Source organism: Bos javanicus, chromosome 13 (assembly GCF_032452875.1).
Source record: "Bos javanicus breed banteng chromosome 13, ARS-OSU_banteng_1.0, whole genome shotgun sequence".
In the NCBI taxonomy this organism is placed as follows: Eukaryota; Metazoa; Chordata; class Mammalia; order Artiodactyla; family Bovidae; genus Bos; species Bos javanicus.
In genome coordinates, this window is record NC_083880.1 from 75,106,380 (window position 1) to 75,124,038 (window position 17,659).

The following is a 17,659-nucleotide window of genomic DNA, read 5'->3' on the forward strand; positions in this document are numbered from 1 at the left end:
TTCTTGAAAATTAAATAGCAAATACACACAAACACACACAGAGACAAAATATAAAGAAATAAGAAATACTCATGACCCATTTAATAACACGAAGCTTCCTCTCTCTCTCCCTGAATGTAAGCCCCTCCTTCCCCCACAGATGTAACTGCTATACTAGATCTTGTGTTCACCATCCACGGGTTTTCCTTTGTAGTTTTACTGCTTATTATATATGTGTTCCTAAACAATATACTGCTGAATTCTTTTTGAACTTTATATAAATGCAATAACATGGTATTTATAGTTTCCTTTTTATTAAACATTACTGTTTTAAGATAACAATCTTGATATGTATAACTGAGGTTTATTTTTATTGGTGTATAGTATTTCCAGTGCTTTGACAAACCTAGATAGTGTGCTGAGAAGCAGAGACATTACTCTGCCAATAAAGCTCCGTATAGTCAAGGCTATGGTCTTCCCAGTGGTGACATATGGTTGTGAGAGCTGGACCAGAAAGAAGGAGGAGTGCCGAAGAATTGATGCTGGAAAAGACTCCCGAGAGCCCCTTGGACAGCAAGGAGGTCAAACCAGTCAATCTTAAGGGAAATCAACCCTAAATACTCATTGGAAGGGCTAATGCTGAAGTTGAAACTCCAGTATTTTGCTCATCTGATGCAAACAGCTGACTCATTGGAAAAGCCCTTGATGCTGGGAAAGATTGAGGGCAGGAGAAGAGGGTGTCAGAGGATGAGAAAAGCCCTTGATGCTGGGAAAGATTGAGGGCAGGAGAAGAGGGCGTCAGAGGATGAGATGGTTGGATGGCATCACTGATGCAACAGACATGAACTTGGGAAAACTTCGGGAGATGGTGAGGGACAGAGAGGCCTGGCATGCTACAGTCCAAGGGGTCACAAAGAGTTGGACATGACTGGGTGACTGAACAATAACAATTCCCGCTGTATAACCGTACCAACATTTATTTATCTAGTCTATTGTCAGTGGACATTACTACTTTCTTTTTTTCAACTGTCATTACAAAACTTGCAACATGGCAATACACCTTCTCTTACTTGTCTACGGGTGTAGATGTCCAAGAGTTTCTCAAGGGGAGGGTTTTCCTGTGATGGGGGTATTGGTATCCTGGCTGAGTCCTTTCCTCCTGTCCTCTCACTGACAGTGTGGGGTGTTGGGTATCTTTGGTCCTCTCACATACTAAATGCCTGTAGCACACTTAATTATTTTTGGCATTGCCTTTCTTTGGGATTGGAATGAAAACGGACCTTTTCCAGTCCTGTGGCCACTGTTGAGTTTTCCAAATTTGCTGGCGTATTGAGTACAGCACTTTCACAGCATCATCTTTTAGGATTTGAAATAGCTCAACTGGAATTCCATCACCTCCACTAGCTTTGTTCATAGTGATGCTTCCTAAGGCCCACTTGACATCGCATTTCAAGATGTCTGGCTCTAGGTGAGTGATCACACCACTATGATTATCTGGGTCTGGAAAAGGTCAGCTTTCATTCCAATCCCAAAGAAAGGCAATGCCGAAGAATGCTCAAACTACTGCACAGTTGCACTCATCTCACATGCTAGCAAAGTAATGCTCAAAATTCTCCAAGCCAGGTTTCAACAATACATGAATCGTGAGCTTCCAGATGTTCAAGCTGGATTTAGGAAAGCAGAGGAGTAATAAATGCTGGAGAGGGTGTGGAGAAAAGGGAACCCTCTTACACTGTTGGTGGGAATGCAAACTAGTACAGCCACTATGGAGAACAGTGTGGAGATTCCTTAAAAAACTGGAAATAGAACTGCCATATGACCCAGAAATCCCACTGCTGGGCATACACACGAAGGAAACCAGAATTGAAAGAGACACGTGTACCCCAATGTTCATCATCAGATCAGATCAGAGCAGTCGCTCAGCCGTGTCTGACTCTTTGCGACCCCATGAATCGCAGCACGCCAGGCTTCCCTGTCCATCACTAACTCCCAGAGTTCACTCAGACTCACGTCCATCGAGTCAGTGACGCTATCCAGCCATCTCATCCTCTGTCGTCCCCTTCTCCTCCTGCCCCCAATCCCTCCCAGCATCAGAGTCTTCCAATGAGTCAACTCTTCACATGAGGTGGCCAAAGTACTGGAGTTTCAGCTTTAGCATCATTCCTTCCAAAGAAATCCCAGGGCTGATCTCCTTCAGAATGGACTGGTTGGATCTCCTTGCAGTCCAAGACTCTCAAGAATCTTCTCCAGCACCACAGTTCAAAAGCATCAATTCTTCGGCGCTCAGCCTTCTTCACAGTCCAACTCTCACATCCATATATGACCACAGGAAAAACCATAGCCTTGACTAGATGAACCTTTGTTGGCAAAGTAATGTCTCTGCTTTTGAATATGCTACCTAGGTTGGTCATAACTTTCCTTCCAAGGAGTAAGCATCTTTTAATTTCATGGCTGCAGTCACCATCTGCAGTCATTTTGGAGCCCAGAAAAATAAAGTCGGACACTGTTTCCACTGTTTCCCCATCCATTTCCCATGAAGTGGTGGGACTGGATGCCATGATCTTTGTTTTCTGAATGTTGAGCTTTAAGCCAACTTTTTCACTCTCCACTTTCACTTTCATCAAGAGGCTTTTGAGTTCCTCTTCCCTTTCTGCCATAAGGGTGGTGTCATCTGCATTTCTGAGGTTATTGATATTTCTCCCAGCAATCTTGATTCCAGCTTGTGTTTCTTCCAGTCCAGCGTTTCTCATGATGTACTCTGTATAGAAGTTAAATAAGCAGGTTGACAATATACAGCCTTGACGTACTCCTTTTCCTATTTGGAACCAGTCTGTTGTTCCATGTCCAGTTCTAACTGTTGCTTCCTGACCTGCATACAAATTTCTCAAGAGGCAGGTCAGGTGGTCTGGTATTCCCATCTCTTTCAGAATTTTCCACAGTTTATTGTGATCCACACAGTCAAAGGCTTTGGCATAGTCAATAAAGCAGAAATAGATGTTTTTCTGGAACTCTCTTGCTTTTTCCATGATCCAGCAGATGTTGGCAATTTGATCTCTTGTTCCTCTGCCTTTTCTAAAACCAGCTTGAACGTCAGGAAGTTCACAGTTCACATACTGCTGAAGCTTGGCTTGGAGAATTTTGAGCATTACTTTACTATCATGTGAGATGAGTGCAATTGTGTGGTAGTTTGAGCATTCTTTGGCATTGCCTTTCTTTGGGATTGGAATGAAAACTGACCTTTTCCAGTCCTGTGGCCACTGCTGAGTTTTCCAAATTTGCTGGCATATTGAGTGTAACACTTTCACAGCATCATCTTTCAGGATTTGGAATAGCTCAACTGGAATTCCATCACCTCCACTAGCTTTGTTTGTAGTGATGCTTTCTAAGGCCCACTTGACTTCACATTCCAGGATGTCTGGCTCTAGGTCAGTGATCACACCATCGTGATTATCTGGGTCGTGAAGATCTTTTTTGTACAGTTCCTCTGTGTATTCTTGCCATCTCTTCTTAATATCTTCTGCTTCTGTTAGGTTCATACCATTTCTGTCCTTTATCGAGCCCATCTTTGCATGAAATGTTCCTTTGGTATCTCTGATTTTCTTGAAGAGATCCCTAGTCTTTCCCATTCTGTTGTTTTCCTCTATTTCTTTGCGTTGATCACTGACGAAGGCTTTCTTATCTCTTCTTGCTATTCTTTGGAACTCTGCATTCAGATGTTTATATCTTTCATTTTCTCCTTTGCTTTTCACTTCTCTTCTTTTCACAGCTATTTGTAAGGCCTCCCCAGAGAGCCATTTTGCTTTTTGCATTTCTTTTCTATGGGAATGGTCTTGATCCCTGTCTCCTGTACAATGTCACGAACCTCATTCCATAGTTCATCAGTCACTCTATCTATCAGATCTAGGCCCTTAAATCTATTTCTCACTTCCACTGTATAAGCATAAGGGATTTGATTTAGATCCCTACTTTCTTCAATTTAAGTCTGAATTTGGCAATAAGGAGTTCATGGTCTGAGCCACAGTCAGCTCCTGGTCTTGTTTTTGCTGACTGTATAGAGCTTCTCCATCTTTGGCTGCAAAGAATATAATCAATCTGATTTTGGTGTTGACCATCTGGTGATGTCCATGTATAGAGTCTTCTCTTGTGTTGTTGGAAGAGGGTGTTTGTTATGACCAGTGCATTTTCTTGGCAAAACTCTATTAGTCTTTGCCCTGCTTCATTCCATATTCCAAGGCCAAATTTGCCTGTTACTCCAGGTGTTTCTTGACTTCCTACTTTTGCATTCCAGTCCCCTATAATGAAAAGGACATCTGTTTTGGGTGTTAGTTCTAAAAGGTCTTGTAGGTCTTCATAGAACCGTTCAACTTCAGTTTCTTCAGCATTACTGGTTGGGGCATAGACTTGGATTACTGTGATATTGAATGGTTTGCCTTGGAAACAAACAGAGATCATTCTGTTGTTTTTGAGATTGCATCCAAGTACTGCATTTCGGACTCTTTTGTTGACCATGATGGCCACTCCATTTCTTCTGAGGGATTCCTGCCTGCAGTAGTAGATATAATGGTCATCTGAGTTAAATTCACCCATTCAGATGTTCATCATAGCACTGTTTATAATAGCCAGGACATGGAAGCAACCTAGATGTCCATCAGCAGATGAATGGATAAGAAAGCTGTGGTACATATACACAATGGAATATTACTCAGCCATTAAAATGAATACATCTGAATCAGCTCTAATGAGGTGGAGGAAACTGGAGCCTATTATACAGAGTGAAGTAAGCCGGAAAGAAAAACACCAATACAGTATACTAACACATATATATGGAATTTAGAGAGATGGTAATGATAACCCTGTATGTGAGACAGCAAGAGACACAGATGTATAGAACAGTCTTTTGGACTCTGTGGGAGAGGGCAAGGGTGGGATGATCTGGGAGAATGGCATTGAAACATGTATAATATCATATGTGAAACGAATCACCAGTCCAGGTTCGATGCATGATACAGGATGCTTGGGGCTGGTGTACTGGGATGACCCAGAGGGATGGTATGGGGAAGGAGGTGGGAGGGGGTTCAGAATGGGGAACATGTGTGCACCCGAGGCAGATTTATGTTGATGTATGGCAAAGCCAATACATTATTGTAAAGTAATTAGCCTCCAATTAAAATAAATAAATTTTATTAAAAAAAAAAAGAAAGAAAAGCAGAGGAACCAGAAATCAAATTGCCAACATCCACTGGATCATCGAAAAAGCAAGAGAGTTCCAGAAAAACATTTACTTCTGCTTTATCAGCTACACCAAAGCCTTGACTGTGTGGATCACAACAAACTGTGGGAAATTCTTCAAGAGATGGGAATACCAGACCACGTGACCTGCCTCCTGAGAAATCTATATGCAGGTCAGGAAGCAACAGTTAGAACTGGTTCCAAACCAGCAACAGACTGGTTCCAAATAGGGAAAGGTGTATGTCAGGGCTGTATAGTGTCACCCTGCTTATTTAAATTATATGCAGAGTACATTATGAGAAATGCTGAACTGGATGAAGCACAAGCTGGAATCAAGATTGCCAGGAGAAATATCAATAAATATCAATAACCTCAGATATGCAGATGACACCACCCTTATGGCAGAAAGTGAAGAAGAACTAAAGAGCCTCTTGACGAAAGTGAAAGAGGAGAGTGAAAAAGTTGGCTTAAAACTCAACATTCAGAAAGCTAAGATCACGGCATCCAGTCCCATTTGCTGCTGCTACATTTGCTAAGTCTCTTCAATCGTGTCCAACTCTGTGCAACCCCATAGATGGCAGCCCAGCAGGCTCCCCCATCCCTGGGACTCTCCAGGCAAGAACACTGGAGTGGGTTGCCATTTCCTTCTCCAATGCATGAAAGTGAAAAGTGAAAGTGAAGTCACTCATTTGTGTCTAACTCTTTGCGACTCCATGGACTGCAGCCTACCAGGCTCCTCCGTCCATGGGATTTTCCAGGCAAGAGTACTGGAGTGGGGTGCCATTGCCTTCTCATCACTTCATGAGAATAGATGGGAAACAATGGAAACAGTGACAGACTATTTTGGGGGACTCCAAAATCATGGCAGATGGTGACTACAGCCATGAAATTAAAGGACGCTTGCTCCTTGGAAGAAAAGTTATGACCAACCTAGACAGCATATTAAAAAGCAGAGCCAAAAAAATAAATAAATAAAAATAAATAAATAAATAAAAAGCAGAGCCATTATTTTACCAACAAAGGTCTGTCTAGTCAAAGCTATGGTTTTTCCAGTAGTCATGTATGGATGTGAGAGTTGGACTATAAAGAAAGCTGAGCACTGAAGGATTGATGCTTTTGAACTGCGGTGTTGGAGAAGACTTTTGAGAGTCCCTTGAACAGCAAGGAGATCCAACCAGTCCATCCTAAAGGAAATCAGTCCTGAATATTCATTGGAAGGACTGATGCTGAAGCAGAAACTCCAATACTTTGGCCAACTGATGTGAAGAACTGACTCATTTGAAAAGACCCTGATGCTGGGAAAGATTGAAGGCAGGAGGAGAAGGGGACGACAGAGGATGAGATGATTGAATGGCATCACCAGTTCAGTGGACATGAGTTTGAGTAAACTCTGGGAGTTGGTATCGGACAGGGGGGCCTGGTGTGCTTCAGTCCATGGGGTCATAAAGAGTCAGACACGACTGAGTGACTAAACTGACTGACCCTTAGTCATAGTGACAACAAATTATCCCAGCATTTCCAATCACCCCTCAGAATGCCCAGCAGTTTTAGGGTATGTGTCCAGAAATGCAACTGTTGAGGCATGGTTTGTGTGACTGCTCAGTTTTCACTTATTACAAATACTGGATTGTTGAGATTCAGAGACAGAAGTGGGTTCCCTATATAAATCCAACATACACACAATTCATGTTATACAGTACACTTATGTACTATATAACATATTCATATACTTCAGAAAGTCCTCCCATATATATTCTATGCTGTTGTGCCAATAACTTATTCCTGCTTTGACAAAAGCTGCACATTTCACATTCTATTAAGAACTGAATATTTTATCATCTTTTTTTGTAACAAGTTTGGCATCACATCTAAAATACAACTTCTATTTTCACAAGAACATTTTCCCACAAGAACATTTTTATCCACATTCTTAGAACAATACATATCTCCTCATATCTTTGAATACTTTTTGAAAGTTTTAACACAATCAAAGCCTTCCTGTGTGTGCTCAGTCGCTCAGTCATGTCCAACTCCATGTGGCCCCATGGACTGCAGTCCTCCCCAGGCCCCTCTGTCCATGGGATTTTCCAGGCAGAATACTGGAGTGGGTTGCCATTTCCTCCTCCAGGAGATCTTCTCGACTCGGGGATTAAACCTGTATCTCCTGCATCTCCTATATTGGCAGGTGGATTCTTTACCACTGAGCCACCTAGGAAGCCCCAAAGCATTCACAGAGCACTCCTATTTCATTCTTATATTACTTCTCTAATTACAATTAGCTATGACCTACTGAACTTCCCTGGTGCCTCAGATGGTAAAACCATCTGCCTACAATGCGGGAGACCCAGGTTTGATCCCTGGGTCGGGAAGATTCCCCCTGGAGAAGGAAATGGCAACCCACTCCAGTACTCTTGCCTGGAAAATCCCATGGACAGAGGAGCCTGGTAGGCTACAGTCCATGGGGTCACAAAGAGTCGGACACAAATGAGCAACTTCACTCTCACTTTTACTTTCATGACCCTTTGATAAAGACTTTCCTGCATGTTGACATCATTGCGGTTCTGCCCTGTGATTTTGCTGGTGTTCAGTGAGCATGACCTGCAGTGGAAAGTGTTTGTGGGAGTTTTCTCCTCGCCTGTTTTTCTTTGATGTTTGGTGAGTGCTGACCTCTGGCTGGAGCTTTTTCTACATTCATTACATTCATAGAGTTTTTTCCCCTGTGTGAATTTTCTGATGTTTTGTGAGGGGTGACTTTTCATAGAAGGTTTTCCCACATTCAGGACATTTGTAGGGTCTGTCTCCAGTATGAGTTCTCTGATGTACAACAAGGTTGGATTTCACGCAGAAAGATCTCCAGCATTCATTACATTTATAGGGTTTCTCTCCTATGTGCATCCTTTGATGCTGAGCAAGGTTTGACTTCACACGGGAGGTTTTCTCACCTTCATTACATATACGGGGTTTCTCTCCTGCGTGAATTCTCTGATGGATGATGAGGGCTGACTTCAGGCAGGATTTTCCACATTCATGACACACATAGAGTTTCCTTCGTTCTCTGATGCTCAGTAAGATTGAACTTCACAAAGAAGGACTTTCCACATTCACTACATTTGTAGGGCTTTTTCCCTGGGTACATGCTCTGATGGTGAGTAAAGTCTGTTTTCTTAGGGAAGCTGTTTCCACATCCACATTTATTACAGTCATAGGTTTTCTTCTCTCTGTGAGCCCTCTGATTTCGAGTGAGGTGTGACTTCTCATTTAAAACCCTCCTACTTTCACCACACTCATTTTTTGGTTCTCCCAAGCAAGCTTTCTGATGTTGACTTAGTTTCAACAGCTTATGGAAGGATTTCTCACACTTACTCCCTTTCAAGTTTTTTCACTTGTGTTAATTCTCTGATTTAGAGCAATGTAGGAATCCTTTTTTTATGGCTCTTTCACCGTCATTACACTCACTGGGTTTTTCTGTTGTGTGAGTTCTCTGATGTTGAGTCAGGCATGGCTTTTCATGGAAGGATTTCCCACACTGGTTACAGGCATCAATTTTCTCTCCTGTGTGAGTTCACTCATTTTGAGGGTGGATGACTTCTACAAGACTTCCTTATTTCTGTTACATTCACCAAGTTTTCCTCTTGTGTGTATTCTCTGATGTTGAATAAGGTTTGACTTCTCACAAAAGGATTTCCCCAACTTATTACATTTACAATGAGCTCTCCGAGGTGTATGTTTTGACCTCGCATATGAAAATTTCCAATTTTTACTGGACTCATGTAGATTCCTTTCCCCAGGGGTTCTTGGACAAGCACTGAGCTTTAACTTTTGGATAAAGGCTGTTTTTCTGTGAAAGGCTTTCTCATAATGATTATATTCAAGAAGATGCTCCAAAGCTGAAATCTTCTGATGTTCAATAAAGGCCTCAATTTGCCTGTGGGATTTCTTCTTTTGATCATTTTCACAGGATTTATTTTCTGTATGAGTTTTTTTCATGCACAGTATCAAAGAACATACATCCACTGAAATCATCAGATTTTTTCTCATATTACTTCTATTACTAATCATTAATTGAGAAACACTTTTCAAGTTTGTTACAAATGGGTCACCCTGCTGGGATATTTTTCTTGAGGGCACTGGATCTGTGGCCATATTAAGTGTTTCTTTGAAGGTCTTATTCCTCTCCTTAGTCAGCGTTCTGTTGTTGATGAATAAATCTTACCTCAAATATCTGTCATTTTCTTGGCTTATCTCTTTCATGTTATTGGTTCTTTGGACTTCTAGAAATATGAAAAATTAACATACATTATACATCTTAACACATTTCTTAAGGAACAGGTTTGTACATAAATGACCTAGGTTGAGGTGATTCTTAGATTTTAGACATAGACTCCTGGGGTGAAAGAACTCCTAAGCACATATTTATCTTACTCTTTTAGTTGGTACATGAAAACAAAAACATATATGGTAGTAGAAAAAGGGAGAGGAAGAGTAGCTTTGGCTTGTTACAAAAATGACCTCAAAATGGGTACAGAGTTTGAAATAAAACACAAGGAATGGTGGAATGAGTACACTTCTCTAATCAGAACCTGTACATCCTTCAGGGTAATGCTATGATCCCATTGTTTAAAAATGAATCTCCTCAATACTTTAAGTTCCATTTGTGGTTAAAGTTGGCAAGTTAATACTGTCTGTGTGATATATTCCAACACTATTTACACAGCTATGTCACTTTCTATTTCTACTTCCATGAACAAGCCTGATTTTCATTGCTTTTGGCAATTTTTCCACTGTTTTTTTAAGTTTGGGGTTTCAGTTGCCTCCAATCTGTAATAAAAATGGAATTGACATTAAATATTTTTCCTGTGGCCTTTGGATAATTTGGAAAGGAAAAAAGGAAATGGAAAGGAAAAAGGGAAATGTTGACCACATTTACATTTGCATCTTGGAATTCACTCCACCCTTCTAGAAAACACTTTGTTCACATGCTCCTGGGACACCACTGTATCCTGATTCTCCCTCTACCATGGTAGGTGCTCTCTCTTGGTCTCTCTTGTTAGAGCCCTACATCTCTCTGACTTCCAAATGCAGTGCTCAAGGATGTACCCCTTGATCTCTTCCCTCACTGAACCCTCTCTGGTCCCACCAACTTCCTTGCTGTTCCCTGATTACACCAGGCACGCTCCTGTCCAGAGGTTTGGCCCCTGATGTTCTCTCAATCTGGAATCTCTCAGATAACCCACGGCTCACTCCATTCCTTCATTTAAGACTCCATTCCTGAATAAAGTCCTCTTCAAACATCCACCTCCACTGAGAGGCCTTCTCTGACTTTCTTCTGAAACAAGATTCCCTGTCAGTCTCCCTCCCCTTCATCTGACTTTAATTTTTCAGAATTAAAGCAATCAGAATTCAGATTGCTACCAGAATCTTACATATGCATTTGCTATTTGGATCTATTGACAAGAGTAGAGATTTCACTTTTGTATCTCCTGTGACTTAAATAGAAAGTGACTGGTGTATAACAGGTCTTAGTAAGTACTTACTGAATAAAATGATGCATCAATAAATGCACAATTACAGGATGTTTGGCACGGGAGGGAAGGCAAAGGATCCAATCATTGAACAGAGAAAAACAGAGAAATAAGGGCCTAGGATGAGAAAGAAAGCAATTGGATTCTACAAAACCCAAGCAAATCTCTTTCTCCAAAGGACAGAAAACAAAGAACATTTATATATGAGAGTGACATTTGGTGGCTTGATATCTAAGAGGTGGTAGTCATCTACCTTTCAGTCAGTTCAGTCGCTCAGTTGTGTCCGACTCTTCGCAACCTCATTTGCCTTTAGTCACTTCTAAAAGGCTAGAGTCACTAAAAGAGATCCTTAAAACCCATTTCAAAGATACCACCCCCTGAACTGGCCAGTTTGGATCCAGTTTTCCCCAGTTGTCTTCTATCTGACTTCGTTAACTCACCCGGGTGGCTCTGACTTGGGAGTTGTCCCTTTAATATCCGCAGTTCTTCTTGCTCCAACTCCTTGCTCCAATATCAGCTCAGGTTAGATAACACAGTGACCTGTTATGGGAAAGGACACGGGACTTGGCAAAGTTGCTTAGGGGTCAAGCCCTTTGAAGAATCAGAAGGTAGAAACTTTAAGAGCCATACAATGCTGAGGATCCTTTCACTAGGGAGGTGAGAATACACTATCCTCTCAAGTTCCCTTAAAGGTCTTTGAATCCAAAATCTCAAGCCCAAAACTCATGACAGGCTATAGTGGTTTGGTCCCTAAGACAGAAAATGCATGCTGTCAGGAGTGGCATGGGGGGGGGGGACCAGGCTTAACCAGGGACACCATAGTTCTCCAGCATCACATCCTTGTGCAGGAGCCTCTGACCATGGTTCAGCAGCTGCCACTCATCCTGGGTGAAGTCCACCAATGCATCATTGAAAAACATGGATCCCTGTAATAGCCCAAGGCTGCTCAATCTGCAATGCTCAAGACCAGATGGCATGGAAAATACTTATGGATTCTGATCTTACTGTATTCACTGTGAAGAGTTTACCAGAAAATGTTATAAAGGCTGTCTACCACATACCTTCTGTCATGCTATACAGGTACCTTGGAGATATTGTGGGTTTGGTTCCATACTACTGCAGTTAAGCCACATGAACTTGGGAGGGAATTCCCAGTGCATATAAAAGTTCTGTTTATGCTATTTATTGGGTGTGCAATAGCATTACATCTAAGAGAACAATGCACATGCCTTAATTTATAAAACACATTATTGGTGAAAAAAAAGCCAACCATTTTGGTCTTCAATAAGTTGTGATCTTTTCACTGGTGGAGGGTCTAGCTCTGATGTTGATGGCTGATCAGGGTGATGGTTGCTGAAGATTGGGGTGGCACTGGCAATTTCTAAAAATAAGAAAACAACAAGTCTTGCAATATGATTGAGTCTTCCTTTCACTAATGATTTCTATATAACATGCAGTGCTATTTGATAGCAATTTATCCACAACAGAACTTCTTTCAAAATTTGAGTCAGTCCTCTCAGATCCTGCCACTGCTTTGTCACCTAAGTGTATGCATTCTGAATCTTTTGTCTTTTCAACAATCTTCACAGCATCTTCACCAAGAGTAGATTCCATTTCAAGGAACCACTTTCTTTGTTCATCCATAAAAAGCAACTCCTCGTCTGTTTAAGTTTTATTATGAGATTGCAGCAATTCAGCCATATCTTCAGTCTCCCCCTCTAATTTTAGATCTCTGGCTATTTCCACCATGTCTGAAGTTACTTCCTCCATGGAAGTCTTGAACCTCTCAAAGTCATTCATGAAGGTTGGGATCAATTTATTTCAAACTCCTGTTAATATCGATAGCTTGACTTCTCCCTATGAATCACAAATGTTCTTAAAGTCATCTAACATGGTGAATGCTTTCCAAGAAGTTTTCAGTTTGTTTTGGCCAGATCCATAAGAGGAATACTTGTCTATAGCAGCGACTGCCCTATAAAATGTATTTCTTAAAGAAATTACTCCTTGATCCATGGGCTGAACAATGCATGCTGTGTGAGCAGGCATCACAACAACATTAATCTCACTGTCCATCTCCATCATAGTTCCTGGATTAGCAGGTGCATTGCCAATGAGCAATAATATTTTGAAAGGAATCTTTTTTTCCCCCTGAGCAATGGGTCTCAATAGTGGACTTAAACTTTTCAGGAGACCATGTTGTAAACAGATGTTCTGTCATCCAGGCTTTGTTGTTCTGTTTATGGAGCATAGGTAGAGTACATTTAGTTTCATTCTTAAGGATCCTAAGATTTTCAGAACGGTAGATGAGCAGTGGCTTCAACTTCAAGTCATGAGCTGCATTAGCTCCTAACAAGAGAGTCAGCTTGTCCTTTGAAACTCTGAAGCTAGGCATTAACTTCTCCTCTCTAACTATGAAAGTCCTAGCTGGTAGCTTCCTGACCTCTTTCAACCTTCACAGAACTGAAGAGAGTTAGGGCCTTTCTCTATATTAGCTTTTGGTTTAAGGAAGTGTTGTGGCTGCCTTGCTCTTCTATCCAGGCCACTAAACTTTCTTCATATCAGCAATAAGGCTTTCTTATCATTTGTGTGTTCACTGAAACAGCACTTTTAATTTCCTTTAAGGACTTCTCCTTTGCATTTACAACTTGGCTAACTGTTTGGCACAAAAGGCCTAACTTTCAGCCTATCTCAGCTTTCAACATTTCTTCCTCACTAAGCTTATTCACGTCTAATTTTAGATTTAAAATGAGAAATGTGCAGCTCTTCTTTTCACTTGAACACTTACAAGTAACTGTTGATCATTAAGTAACCTCATTTCAATACTGCTGTGTCTCAGGGAATGGGGGAGAGGGTCCAAGGAGATGAAGAGAGATAGCACAACAGCTGGTCAGGGAGCAGTTGAAACACATACAACATGGACAGATTAAGCTTGCCATCTTATATGGGCAATGTTTGTGGCGCCCCAAAACAATTATAATAGGGACATCACTGATCACAGATCACTGCAACAAATACAACAATGAAAAAGTTTGAAAAATTGTGAGAATTGCCAAAATGTGACACAGAGACACAAAGTGAGCAAATGTCATTGGACAAAAGGCACCGACAGACTTGCTCCACACAGGGCTGCCACAAACCTTCAATTTGTTAAAAAAAAAAAAAAATGCAGTACCTGCACTTCAGTAAAGTGAAGCACAATAAAATGAGGTCTGTCTGTACTTTATTGGAGAAACAAAAACCAGACCAGAATACTCTGCCTCTGCCTTCAGCTGGTGATTCATAAAACAATTTGAGTTCCTCTACATGCTTATACCAGTACTCTTGCCTGGAAAATCCCATGGATGGAGGAGCCTGGTAGGCTGCAGTCCATGGGGTCGCTGAGAGTCAGACACAAATGAGCGACTTCACTTTCACTTTTCACTTTCACGCATTGGAGAAGGAAATGGCAACCCACTCCAGTGTTCTTGCCTGGAGAATCCCAGGGGCGGCGGAGCCTGGTGGGCTGCCGTCTAAGGGGTCGCACAGAGTCGGACACGACTGTAGCAACTTAGCAGCAGCAGCAGCAGCAGCACATGCTTATATTTCAAATCCTGGAAGATGCTGTGAAAGTGCTGCACTCAGTATGCCAGCAAATTTGGAAAACTCAATAGTGGCCACAGGACTAGAAAAGGTCAGTTTTCATTCCAATCCCAAAGAAAGGCAATGCCAAAGAATGCTCAAACTATCGCACAATTGCACTCATCTCACACGCTAGTTAAGTAATGCTCAAAATTCTCCAAGCCAGGCTTCAGCAATACATGAACCGTGAACTTCCAGATGTTTTAGAAAAGGCAGAGGAACCAGAGATCAAATTGCCAACATCTGCTGGATCATGGAAAAAGCAAGAGAGTTCCAGAAAAACATCTATTTCTGCTTTATTGACTATGCCAAAGCCTTTGACTGTGTGGATCACAATAAACTGTGGAAATTCTGAAAGAGATGGGAATACCAGACCACATGACCTGCCTCTTGAGAAATTTGTATGCAGGTCAGGAAGCAACAGTTAGAACTGGACATGGAACAACAGACTGGTTCCAAATAGGAAAAGGAGTACGTCCAGGCTGTATATTGTCACCCTGCTTATTTAACTTATATGCAGAGTACATCATGAGAAACACTGGGCTGGAAGAAGCACAAACTGGATCAAGAGTGCCAGGAGAAATATCAATAACCTCAGATATGCAGATGATATCACCCTTGTGGCAGAAAGTAAAGAGAAACTCAAAAGCCTCTTGATGAAAGTGAAAGAGGAGAGTGAAAAAGTTGGCTTAAAACTCAACATTCAGAAAACGAAGATTATGGCATCTGGTCCCATCACTTCATGGGAAATAGATGGGGAAACAGTGGAAACAGTGTCAGACTTAATTTTGGGGGGCTCCAAAATCATTGCAGATGGTGACGCAGCCATGAAATTAAAAGATGCTTACTCCTTAGAAAGAAAGTTATGACCAACCTAGATAGCATATTCAAAAGCAGAGTCATTACTTTGTCAACAAAGGTCCGTCTAGTCAAGGCTATGGTTTTTCCAGTGGTCATGTATGGATGTGAGAGTTGGACTTTGAAGAAAGCTGAGCACCGAAGAATTAATGCCTTTGAACTGTAGTGTTGGAGAAGTCTCTTGCGAGTCCCTTGGACTAGAAGGAGATCCAACCAGTCCATTCTAAAGGAGATCAGTCCTGGGTGTTCTTTGGAAGGAATGATGCTAATGCTGAAACTCCAGTACTTTGGCCACCTCATGCAAAGAGTTGACTCATTGGAAAAGACTCTGATGCTGGGAGGGATTGGGGTCAGGAGGAGAAGGGGACGACAGAGGATGAGATGGCTGGATGGCATCACCAACTCAATGAACATGAGTTTGAGTGAACTCCGGGAGTTGGTGATGGACAGGGAGGCCTCGAGTGCTGCAATTCATGGGGTCGAAAAGAGTCGGACATGACTGAGAGACTGAACTGAACTGAACTGACATGCTCATAACTTTCCTAGTCAGAACCTGGAAAGACCTCCCAGCGCAGCAGCAGCTGTGGCTAAAAGCCAAGGCCTTTGGGCTTGGGCTTAGGGAACATGAGTCATAGAAGGGCCACCACACTCCTGATCCCAAGGATTAACCCTGATCCTGAGGGTTAATGCTCAGGAGGACATTCCCTGTAAAAAGCTAGGAACTTCAACAAAGACCTACTGTAAAGCACAGGGAACCCTACTTAGTACTTTGTAATATCCTACATGGGAGAAGAATCTGGAAAAGAGTAGCTATGTGTATATATATATATAGATATAACTGAATCACTTTGCTGTATCCCTGAAACTAACACACTGTAAATCAACTATGTGTGTGTGTGTGTCCAGTTGCTCAGTCATATCTGACTCTTAGTGACCCCATATTCTAATATAAAATAAAAAATTTAAAAAAGCAAGGAACTGCCTCCAGATATCTGCATGGACCTTGAAACCAAAAGGGGAGCAAGGTACAGCGCTTAGTCCTCTGATTCGGGCACAGCGTTTGTTTCAAGGCAGCTCTGGGGAAACAGACTAGCATGCCATTAGGTAAGAGGCTGCCCCCTTTAGCAGGGGGAAGGGGGTCCCATCAAGTTTTGTTCCCCTCTGTAGAGCCTAAGAGAAGCCAGTCTGTACACATAACCCAGTAATCCATGTAAGAGGCCCCAAGTCAGTCCTTTCATTCAGGGGAAAATCTTGCCCAGGAAACAGACCTCTGCACTGCTGAGTATCACACATCAGCTGCCTCCGTTGATCTAACGAGGTCTTTACTTTTCTCTTCACCCAGAAAACAACAAAGGGCCCAGATGCTAGAGGGAAAACAATGATCTGAGAAAGAAGCATCAGGAAGAGCAGACTTGAAGACTGCCAAACAAATAGAATGCCAATAAAAAGCAGCAGCCTGAAAGATAAGTATCAAAACCAACAGATTGAAGACTATGAAAACAAATGTAAGTAAGATACTGCAGAGAATAAATTTTAAGTATTCCCACTGGTGTCTGCAAATCACTTAAGAGAGTCTTATTTACCTAAAAGGAGAAAGTTGGCTATGAAAACAGAAAAATGAAACACGAGTTTTGTTGCTGACTCAGCACACCAACAAAAAACCAAAACTCTTAAGGGAAGGCTTGAAAACAAAATGATTCCAATAGCAAAAATGTAGAGACCTCTTAATGCATAAAACATAAAAACACAGGAGAATAGAAATGATGAAAGAAACACAGAGGAGCACATTTGGAGAGAAGCACTGATTATCTCATGGGATTTGGGGGCTACAGAAACAAAGAGGATGGAGGGAAGGAAATAAACACAGAAAGATCCAAAAATGTCCCAGAGCAAGTGGGTTTTCATCTCCACAGGATGCATCCTATTACCAGGCAGGAATTCTGAAACAAGACAGGTAGCCAGACACACTGCCTAGGAAAATAGCTGAAACCCAAGGGTAAAGAAAAAACTTACAAGAAGAAAAAATAAAACCGGCTACAACAAAGGATTGAGAATCAAGCTGTCACATGACTTCTCTCTGTCTCCCCAAATGCTAGGAGATAATACAGATCATCTATGATCTTCTGAAGGAAAGGGATTTCAAACTAAAATTCTATAACCAGCCAGTCAGTCATGGAGTGGGGCAGAAAAAAGACCCTTTCAGATTCCCAGACTCAGAGGGCATGTAACCCATAGGGAGTCTGCAGAATACTCCAGAGGCCTCTATTAAAATTCACCAGAATCTGGGAAAGTAACACATCAAAAGCAATCAATAACACAATAAAAATAAGCTGTGGGCCTTCAAAACCAGAAGAAGAAAAAAAGAGGAAAGTAAAAGAATAACACAGGAAAACACTGGCAAATGAAAAAGATGAACAATTGACAAAAAACCATAGTTATTAAAAATGCAAAAT

The 17,659-nt window shown here is 41.6% G+C and overlaps 1 long non-coding RNA gene across 2 annotated transcripts in view; it reads right to left on the reverse strand.

Moving 5' to 3' along the window:
• Positions 1 to 17,659, reverse strand: part of LOC133259836 (uncharacterized) — a 73,612-nt gene that overhangs the window by 19,554 nt on the left and 36,399 nt on the right. Inside the window, exons 3-4 of one of the 2 annotated variants that reach the window (XR_009740528.1) lie at positions 11,171 to 11,270; positions 6,252 to 9,479 (exon numbers count right to left, since the gene is read on the reverse strand). This is a non-coding gene — a long non-coding RNA (uncharacterized LOC133259836). Of the gene's footprint in view, positions 1 to 6,251; positions 9,480 to 11,170; positions 11,271 to 17,659 lie in introns of those variants that run through there. The other variant, XR_009740529.1, reaches the window with a different exon arrangement.